This window comes from Cryptomeria japonica, chromosome 5, assembly GCF_030272615.1.
Source record: "Cryptomeria japonica chromosome 5, Sugi_1.0, whole genome shotgun sequence".
NCBI lineage: Eukaryota > Viridiplantae > Streptophyta > Pinopsida > Cupressales > Cupressaceae > Cryptomeria > Cryptomeria japonica.
Window position 1 is genome coordinate 677079300 of NC_081409.1, and position 9253 is coordinate 677088552.

The 9253-nt window shown below is 37.9% G+C and overlaps 1 long non-coding RNA gene across 2 annotated transcripts in view; it reads right to left on the bottom strand.

Annotated features, from left to right (window-relative positions):
* Positions 1–2062: 2062 nt before the first annotated feature.
* The window catches only part of LOC131876384 (uncharacterized), a 66839-nt gene continuing 59648 nt past the window's right edge, over positions 2063–9253 (bottom strand). Inside the window, exons 3-4 of one of the 2 annotated variants that reach the window (XR_009372689.1) lie at positions 3377–5065; positions 2063–3177 (exon numbers count right to left, since the gene is read on the bottom strand). This is a non-coding gene — a long non-coding RNA (uncharacterized LOC131876384). The remainder of the gene's footprint in view (positions 3178–3376; positions 5066–9253) is intronic. The other variant, XR_009372688.1, reaches the window with a different exon arrangement.

Below are 9253 nucleotides of genomic sequence, written 5' to 3' on the forward strand. Positions count from 1 at the left end.
AGAAAATTTATTTCTTGTTTATTGTTTTTGTAATTTAATGCTTCTCGAAAAAATTTACTAAGTGATGATTTACAATTTTTCAAAAATCATTTTAATTGTAATATTTTAAGAAAAGGGCGGCTTGAAAGTTAATAGAAACTTGGCACCATTTGCTTGCATCTACATTGTTGCATACTTTTGTTTGATAGTAATCTTGAAAAGAGCATGGTCCTCCTCAATATCACTGTCCTAGCCTTTTCTCTATCTATGTTTGTTGAAAGTTTTCAATATTTGTTTGAGGGATTGGAAAACACTTATTAATATCTTAGCTAGTCGTTCATGTGCAAGTTTCAAATATAGATTAACAAAAATCTTGGACAGATATTGTGTACACACATTAGAGATTGTTTTGTTTGTGACTACAATCTATAAATTGCAAAATTGTTTTCATCCTAAGTAACATGGTAGTGAGAAACCTTCCCTTGTTTGTGCTAAAAGAGTGTCATTAATTACTTGTACATGTTATAGATTTAAGTTAACATTCCACCCTTATGGTTTCTATTTCTTTCTCTCTTTCTACCTTTATCTCTTTCTCTACCTCTTCCTCTCTATCCGTTTAGCTCTTTATCTCTATCTCTCTATTTTTATCTCTCCCTCTACCTCTCTATTTCTCTCCCTCTTCCTCTCTCCTTCTATCTCCATCATTACTTTTATCTAATCTAAACTAATCATACTATTGGCAGGAACTTGACACATTGCGTCTCTTATTTATAATTAGTATAATGTAATATATTTGATAGATTAATTGACCCATATAGCAGACTTTACTTTGGTTCCTTGGTACACAAGTGTCATGCAACTCTGTCACCTCCAAGATCAGCATGTCGTATGTGTGGTGTTTCAATGTATTCTTAGCCAAGGGAATCTCTTAGAAAGAGTAAGGTTTCTAGAACAGTAAACCTCTTTAAAATGCCCTTGGAAGTGCTCTTCGTTTCACACGCCCCATCAAATGGTTTCATGAATCTCTCAAGCCAAAACACCAACGTTAGGAGAACGCACCTGCCAAGATAACATCTGCCAAAGGGACTAATAGATATACCTAAGAGTCAAACGAAAATCATTAAGTGATTTGCGAACCCTTTGAACATTTTTGGTATCTCTCGAGCCAACACATCCACCTTACGTGAGCAACACAATCAAATCGATGTCATCTACTAAATAAACAAGTTGATACACCTGAGAATCAAAGGCTTTTCGGGTTTTTGTTTGTCAGATGATATCTCATATGGGGATACCTTCACTATGTTGAGTCAAGCATAAATTTTATGATCATAAATTGAACGTCAACACTTAATGTAAATCTAAAATTTTGAACCATGGTTGGATTGTGCATGGATCTCTAAAGACTATATTTTTCACAGTTTTCGTTTGCTGTTTTGTTAGAGCCCATATATAATTGTCATTGAAAAACAGTAATAATATGCAATGCTGCCTATTTCTCAATACTTTCAAACATTTTCCATTATACTTGCATGGCCAATTTTCACTAATAGCACTTAGATTGTTGGGTGATAATTTTCAAATCCGGGCTAACAATCAACTGTTTACAGGGGAATTTCTGACTGAAACCAAAGAAATTGATACTTTGGTAGCAGCTTTTGCCGCAGTAATTAGGTTTGCTCATCCTTTCTTATAGTCAATATGTACTTCACACTAATGAGATCTATTTCTTGTGCTGTGTTTTTCCAGGTGGCTTTGCACACCTATAAAAGGAAGGATGGCCTTGGATTCAAATTGCACAGGTAGGGTCAAGAAGAGCATGCACCTCAAGGAATCGAGCATATCAAAAATGTGGACTGCTCGTGTCACTGGAAACATTAAATACCTCGGCTAAAGATTGCAAAGCACGATAAAAATTGGGACCTGTTCAGATTTGGACTTGATTTTTTAAAGAGTAACATTCTGCTTCAATGAACAATATTAACCAAATCCAATCTAATTTTTAACATACAAAATAAGCCACATCAGTTCTCTGCTACAATTAATGCAATCATTAGCAATGATCAAAACTATATTTGAAATACCAAGAAGAAACAAACATTCATGAATTTTTCTGTAGATATCAATTCAACCGACATCAAAAATATATCTGGAGTGATAAGTTTAAGTGTTTCGAATGCACCAAAAATCTTACATATTAATCCATCCAGTTACACACCCTTTGCAACATTGTGCGTTCTCTTATATGACAGAAACAGTCTTCCCAAATCTTGCCCTCCGTTCCATGCATTCACATTAGGGTTTCTACTGAAATATGGGCCTGCTATGAAAATCTGTATTTCTGTGCAAATAGACGTTGAGTAAAAATCTAGCCTCTTCATCACATCTCCACAAAATATTGAAGCTATGCCACAGCTCTGCTCAACAAATACCTGACCAGTTCTTATAATATATGTGCCATTTTTTCTCCCTAACTCCTTTACCTGTAAGGTTTAATATGTGAACAAAGTGACTTCAAATTGAACCTATTTGTTTTCAATGTTAAAACACATAAATTTCTTTCAAATTCTCACACAGAGGTTTCACTGTTTATCACTATAATCTTGATGATTTTTTTCTAAATAATCTAGAATGTTCGAACAAGCATAAGTTCCAGGCAATCTACAGCAGCGAGAAGCCTAGATTTCCATGAAAACATAGAAATTCCTGGAATTGTAAAACGTAGCCACTCTTTGGCTGTGTTACTACATTCACATGCATTTCTCCTGGCTCAACTAACAAAAAGCAATGCTTCTGCCCGAAGTTACCGGCCGAGCCTGGTCCCCCATGGATTCTACCCAGATTCCTCCCAGGTGGCTGGGTCCTCTGTGGGTCCTGCCTAAGTGGGAGTGGCATTCCAATCGATAGTGGTTAAAATTGATGCTGAATTTGAACCAATTGATGACCTCGGGGCTTGGGTTGGATGCTTCAGATGAAGATGAATATGGAGTTTAAATCTCATGCCACCCAGCATGCTTTATCAATTCCTAGGTCAAGAGAAACAACATGTGTACAGATTTATCTAATATAGTATGTTGCTCCTAATTCTTTAGCCAAATGCCAAAGATGAAGCTTCTCAGCAGGATAAGTTGTTGGGAAAATCCGAATGAAAATAATTTTGCAACCTTCCAATATTTTGAAGCATATAGCTTTCAAAACCTGCATATCCAACCAATAATCACAAAGGCAAATATATAATTAAACCAAGTTCTTCACTAAATAATTAGCACCATCAAATATCAATTTCATGTCATCACTTTCTATATACCCTGGTGATTTTGAACAAATTAAAATCAAAATTATTATATCATGACTTTCAATAGCTGCCCATAGAGATGCATTTAATGTATCAGCATACCTCCCTTACATCTCTGCCTTTAGAGCGGCATGACCATCATTATGCTGGAGAAATAGAACTTAGTCAAAAGTGGAGAAAAAGAGAAGAAACAATATAATAGATATCTCGTACTCCTATGGAGGATGTCAATCACAATTAGAGGTGCTTGTCGGCTTTGTGGACCTTCTGATGGTTACCAACATAGATGGGGAAAATGCTAACACATCAACCTAGAGACTTGCAAAGTCGCACCCAAGGTATGCTTCTAAATTGATAAAACTTTTAATGCAAGAAGTGCCCTTCTAAACCTTGTTTGTATCACAGCTATTATCAATATAGGATTAACACACAAAAAACATTCTTTTTCATTCTTTAGACGTAATTTTTGACAGGTGCGAAGGTAGTCAGATAACATGGTGGAATAAAATTCTCAACTAACTATGAAACTTTGGTTAGAGAAAGCTCATAATTCTTTATAGAGAAACACTAACTATTCACAATAATCACAAGGCAGGCAGACCCACAAAGACAAAAGCACTTTTAACCAATATTAGTAACGGAGACAAGGACAATGCTACAAATCAACCCATGGACTTCCAACCCAAAGTTTTCTTCCTGACCAGCAAAGATTTTAGAGCATTTGTGCCTTATAAACAAACCTTGTCTCATAAATATAATTAATTTTAGATAACAAATGCATACAACACTTTTTTTCCCTTTTTTCTTGGACATGTTTTCTCTCACTAAATAGCTGTTATAGTAAAACAAAATCCTCAACTGGTGTAATATGCCACCAATTTTTAGAGAACACTTACATTAAGCAGTGTTACAACAGGAGCCAAACGGGGAAGTTCAAATTTGTCCATTAACTGTGCAGGAAAAATTGTGTCACATTGGACCACTGGAACATTTTTGTAACACCTCAGAGTTAATTAATGGAATTCTTGTAGGAACAAATACACATGGACTCCATAAAATGAACCAGATACCCATGGTCCTTAACAAAGGTTACAGCAGTTCACATCCATCATTTTTCTAAAACCCAGAATACTTTGTGTGAATAATTTGTTTCATGGTATTTTGGGAACTTGAAGCATACTATGATTTGACAGAAAAAAATGATATGAAAATAGACAAACTGTCATTCATGAATTTTTCAAATGAAATCATGGAGTAATTCACTCTGACTGAGTGCTACAAATTTAAAGTACTCAATGTAAATACTATGTTCCAATTCCTGGTAAGTGAGGGCCATGAAGAGTAATGAGGATCACTATCTAGAAGAGAGGAAAGTTGCAGTTTGTAACTTCTAACTTCTTGAAAAGAGAAGCATGACTAATAAGTTTTTTAGAATAAATGAAATGGCAAACCTGCACAATAAATGCAAATATGAACATATGACTAATAAGTTTTCTTACTGAATGAAATGGCAAACCTGCAGCAGTAAAAACACAAATGAACTAGACTGAAGAAAATCACCAACACACTATTCAAATGTGCCAGGAATGTTGTCTATGACCTCATCAAAAAAATCACTTGATGCACAGACCAAAGTACATGCAACATGCTTGCAAGAGCAACCTCTTTTACTGTCTCATCCCTCATTAAATGTGCTAAAGTTTCACTCTGAGGATTAAATTGTTAGGAACTTGAGCTGAAGAAATGGTATCTTTCCATCGCTATGAGATTTGATTTATGCCTTGGCCATACCTGCAATTGTAAGAGCATATATAAACCATTCACCCATAATGCTGACTTGGGGCCTAAGCAATAAAACTTCTGAGTGTGAAGAATACCAACAAAAAGAGAACTACAGGTAAAGCATTTCGATGTCAAACAAACTTAAGGACTAAATCTATAATGTCCCCTCTCAATTGACAGGCCACAGGATGTCAAATTCTGGCCTGCAGCATTCCCAGGGCTAGAATTGAATAAGAAATAAAGGGAATGAGAGATTAAATAATTTGGAACCCCAAAAAGCTATAGTTATGAAAATAATTATTATAATTTTACGTTGAGTCTTAGAGAGGGGGGCACTTCAAGTTATAATATTATTTTCCTCTAGGCGATGATACTTGGGGGTCATAAAATAATTAATAAACATGTATTCATTGCCTAAGTCAGCTAAAGAAGGAGTCTCTAGAAGCATCGATGACTTTCTGTATTGGCTAGAGATATAAAAATTAAAGGGTCGATGTAACATTGGATTCATTCATTCAGCCTAAAGTTACTATTATTTTCTCTGCAATCTGCAATCTGTGTGCAACTTCTCAGGATGAAACCCCTGGAAGAAAAATCTTCTGGACGAAGCCCAGGAGACTCAACAAACTCATTACAGCGATCAAGAGCCTTGAATTACATCCAGAGCAGAGGTAATGAATTTCAGACAGTTAAAGGCATAGGAATTATTCTGAAACAGTTTGAAGGGTTCTAGAAGCAATCTGAAAATAAAATTGCAGCACCTAGTAAAGAAATCGCAGCCTGAACAATAACACTCCATCTGCAATAGTCTGAATATGCAGGCGGCCAGCCTGGAACCCCCAACTAATTCATGTGGTTCTATGATTGAAGGTTTAACTGTGGTGGGGTCTGGTATGTAGCATCTTAGCTATTCACTGAACACCCAATTGCTGCAATCATTAGGAAATTGCTAATTCCATCAAATCATTCCCAGCTATGTAATGAAATTTAGCTTATTACAAATATGGGAAATTCAATAATGATTGCATGAAGCTCGAATTTCCTATAACTCTGCTGTGTATTGGTTTAATTTGTTATAAATATACGAAATTTTGTATTTCCCATAAGAATTGCCAGTTAGAATATTTCAGTGGTATCAAAGCTGGTGATCTTGCCAGCCTGTTGATGTTTCAGTATTGCATGTCAGTTTTGGCGACTACCCAAATCCTGCATGTCAGTTTGGCGACTACCCAGAAAGTTGCATGTTGCTTCTAATCAGTTGCATGTCAAAATTTATGGTTGCATTTTGCTTCTAATCAGCTGCATGTCAGAATCTATGGTCGCATGTTACCCATAATCCATTGCATGTCAGTGATTTTGTTCTATAGTAGGTCGGGGCAACAACAAGAAGCTGAAATTAACCCAGCTGAAGAAGAGATGGGTGAAAGAAGAAATGAAAGCCCACCAAGGGACTTGAATAATCAATTGGATGACTTTCTGACAGCTTTTGCACAACAGCAGCAGCAAATGATGCAACAGTTTCAGGATCGTATGATCACAACTATGGGACAAATGAGAATGGATCATTCCCAATCAAGAAGATCTAGTAGTGTACCTAGTAGAGGCAATGCTGGACATGAAAATCAAGACAGGGCAGCTTCTAATGCTGTAAGGACAGCAATCACACGGTCTGACAGACCTCTTTGCCCTACTTTTCTACCTAGACAAACTGAAGAAGAGGCAATTCCTGAGGAAGTAGCTGAGGAAACTCATACACAGATGACGTGATGGCTGCATATGATGAGTACATGGCACTTCCAGAGCAGGTTAGGGGATTAATGAGCTTGAATCAGTTCTTGGACCAGAGGAAAGATAAGGCTAGGTACTGCCTAAACAAGCAAGATAGGAGGCCTAGAGGACAGATTAGACAAGGTACTCAGTCGGTGGAATATAAAGATGCACTGAATAAAATTCCCTTACCGACTTTTGATGGAAATGGATAGTTGAGCGCCAAATCTTGGGTCCACAAGCTTGACACATTCTTGTCACTCAAACCGATGGAAGAAGACAAGGCCATACAATTTGCCACGATGCATTTGGAGGGTGTGGCGAACGACTAGTGGCACCATAGATTAGTTACGCAAGATCATGCGTTAATTCACTCATGAGGAATTTGTTAATAAATTGATTGCACGGTTTGATAGGAAGGATGTTGAGATTTATTATAGGGAGTTGGCAGAGCTGAAACAGGTTGGTCATGTTGAATCGTATATCAAAGAATTTCAGAAGATAGCAGTTATGGTTCCTGACATGTCCGTGAAGCGTGTTACCATGCTATTTGTTGAGGGTTTGAGTGATAGATTGTGGGGTTTGGTGAAGGCTCATAAGCCTAGCACACTTCACGATGCCATTGGCCTAGCACTTGACTTGGAGACCTATTGTGATGTATTCACAAATCGCCCCATTGCAAATGGGGACCCCTACTTTTTGCTTTCTAGGGTTTGTTTTTCTAGATCTTTTTGAGTTTTGTCCGTTAGCCTTTGCATGATGAGTGTTGTCAGGGGGATTGCTAGATAGCAGGCTCTGCTTGAGCTCGGGTGAGTTAGTGGATGCTCCAAGTTAGGGTTTCATTCAAGGTCTTCCTTTGGCTTAGTTGTGTCTTGTTTGAGTTCAAGTGAGTCAGTGAGTCAGTGTCATCTCTCAGGGTTAAGATTGATCCAATTGGTGAAAATGAGATCCTAGGCATGATTTGATGAGAAGAAGATCAAAGGAGGCCAGACTGGGTGAGATGAGAGGAATAGGTCAAGAAGTTTGAGCAAAACTCAAATTTCGCCCCTGACCCTTCCAAAGGGTCCAGGGCAAAATTTCATAAGGAACCTAAAATTGATCTAGGCCAGTGTATGGTTGAGAAAGTTGGCGAAGGACATGGAAGGAAATTGATTTAGGATCAAGTCTAGGGCAAAGTCAAGATAGTTTGAGAAGGGATTTGAGCTTAGAATAGGAAATTCAATGCTGACCCTTCCAAAGGGTCCAGAGCGAATTCCTCCATTTGACCCTCAATTTAGGCCTTAGGCGTTGAAAATGAAGATTTTTGGGCTAAGAGGCAAGTTGGCCTGCAGATGATAGGAGAAGTCTTGAAAAGTTATATCCAAGGCAAGGAAAGGAGGTTTGAGGTATGAAATGAGCTTAAGGATGAATTTCGCTCCTAACTCTTCCAAAGGGTCCAGGGCAAAATTCATATTTCCTCTACTTTGCTCCTTGTCTTGACCAAGTTTGAAACCTCTATTGCATGGTATGGAGGACTTGGATGCATATTTGCCTTAGGAAGAAGGTTTGAAGCGACAAAATGATGGAAATTAGCTTGGAGGAAATTCGCTCCTGACCCTTCCAAAGGGTCCAAAGCGAAATACTCATTTGACCCCCTATTTTGCCTAAGGCATTGAAAGGCGAAGTTTTCAAGCTAATTGGGTGGTAAGTGGACTTGATTGTGGTGAGAAGAAATTGGTTAAATCAAGTTTGAAGTGAGTTGAGGAGGAAAGAGGTGTAAAATCAACCCAAAACTTGAATTTCGCTCTTGACCCTTCCAAAGGGTCCAGAGCAAAATTCTTAGAAGACCCACTTCTTCCTTGACTAGACCAAGATCTTAGTTTCTAAGGCATATTGAGAAGGTCTTGACACGTTCTTGCCTTAGGAAGTGAATGAAAGCATCAAAATGTGAAGATTTTGTCCAAGATCAAGAATTTCGCCCCTGACCCTTCCAAAGGGTCCAAGGCGAAACTCTTGCAAACACCTTTTTTTCCCTTAGAGGAGGTCAAGTCCTTGGTCTTTATGGCATGGATGGAAGTGAGATAACATGTCTTTGCCTTTTGAGGTGGTTTGGAGTTGGAGAAATGAAGAATCAAGCCTAGAAGATGAATTTTGCTCCTGACCCTTCCAAAGGGTCCAGAGCGAAAATTCCCAGAGACCTCAAATTCTTCCTTGTTTGGCCAAGTTCTTAGTGTCCAAGGCATGTTGGAAGAAAGATGGACATGTTCTTGCCTTGGGGAATGATTGAAAGCAATAAAAGGTGGAGATTTTGTCCTAGAGGGGGAAATTCGCTCCTGACCCTTCCAAAGGGTCCAGGGCGAAATTTCACAAAACCACTCTTTTCTCTCAATTTTATGCTAAGTCAAGTGTGGGCTAGGGTAAATTAAGATGAGAGATGTCTTTAGGCATGAC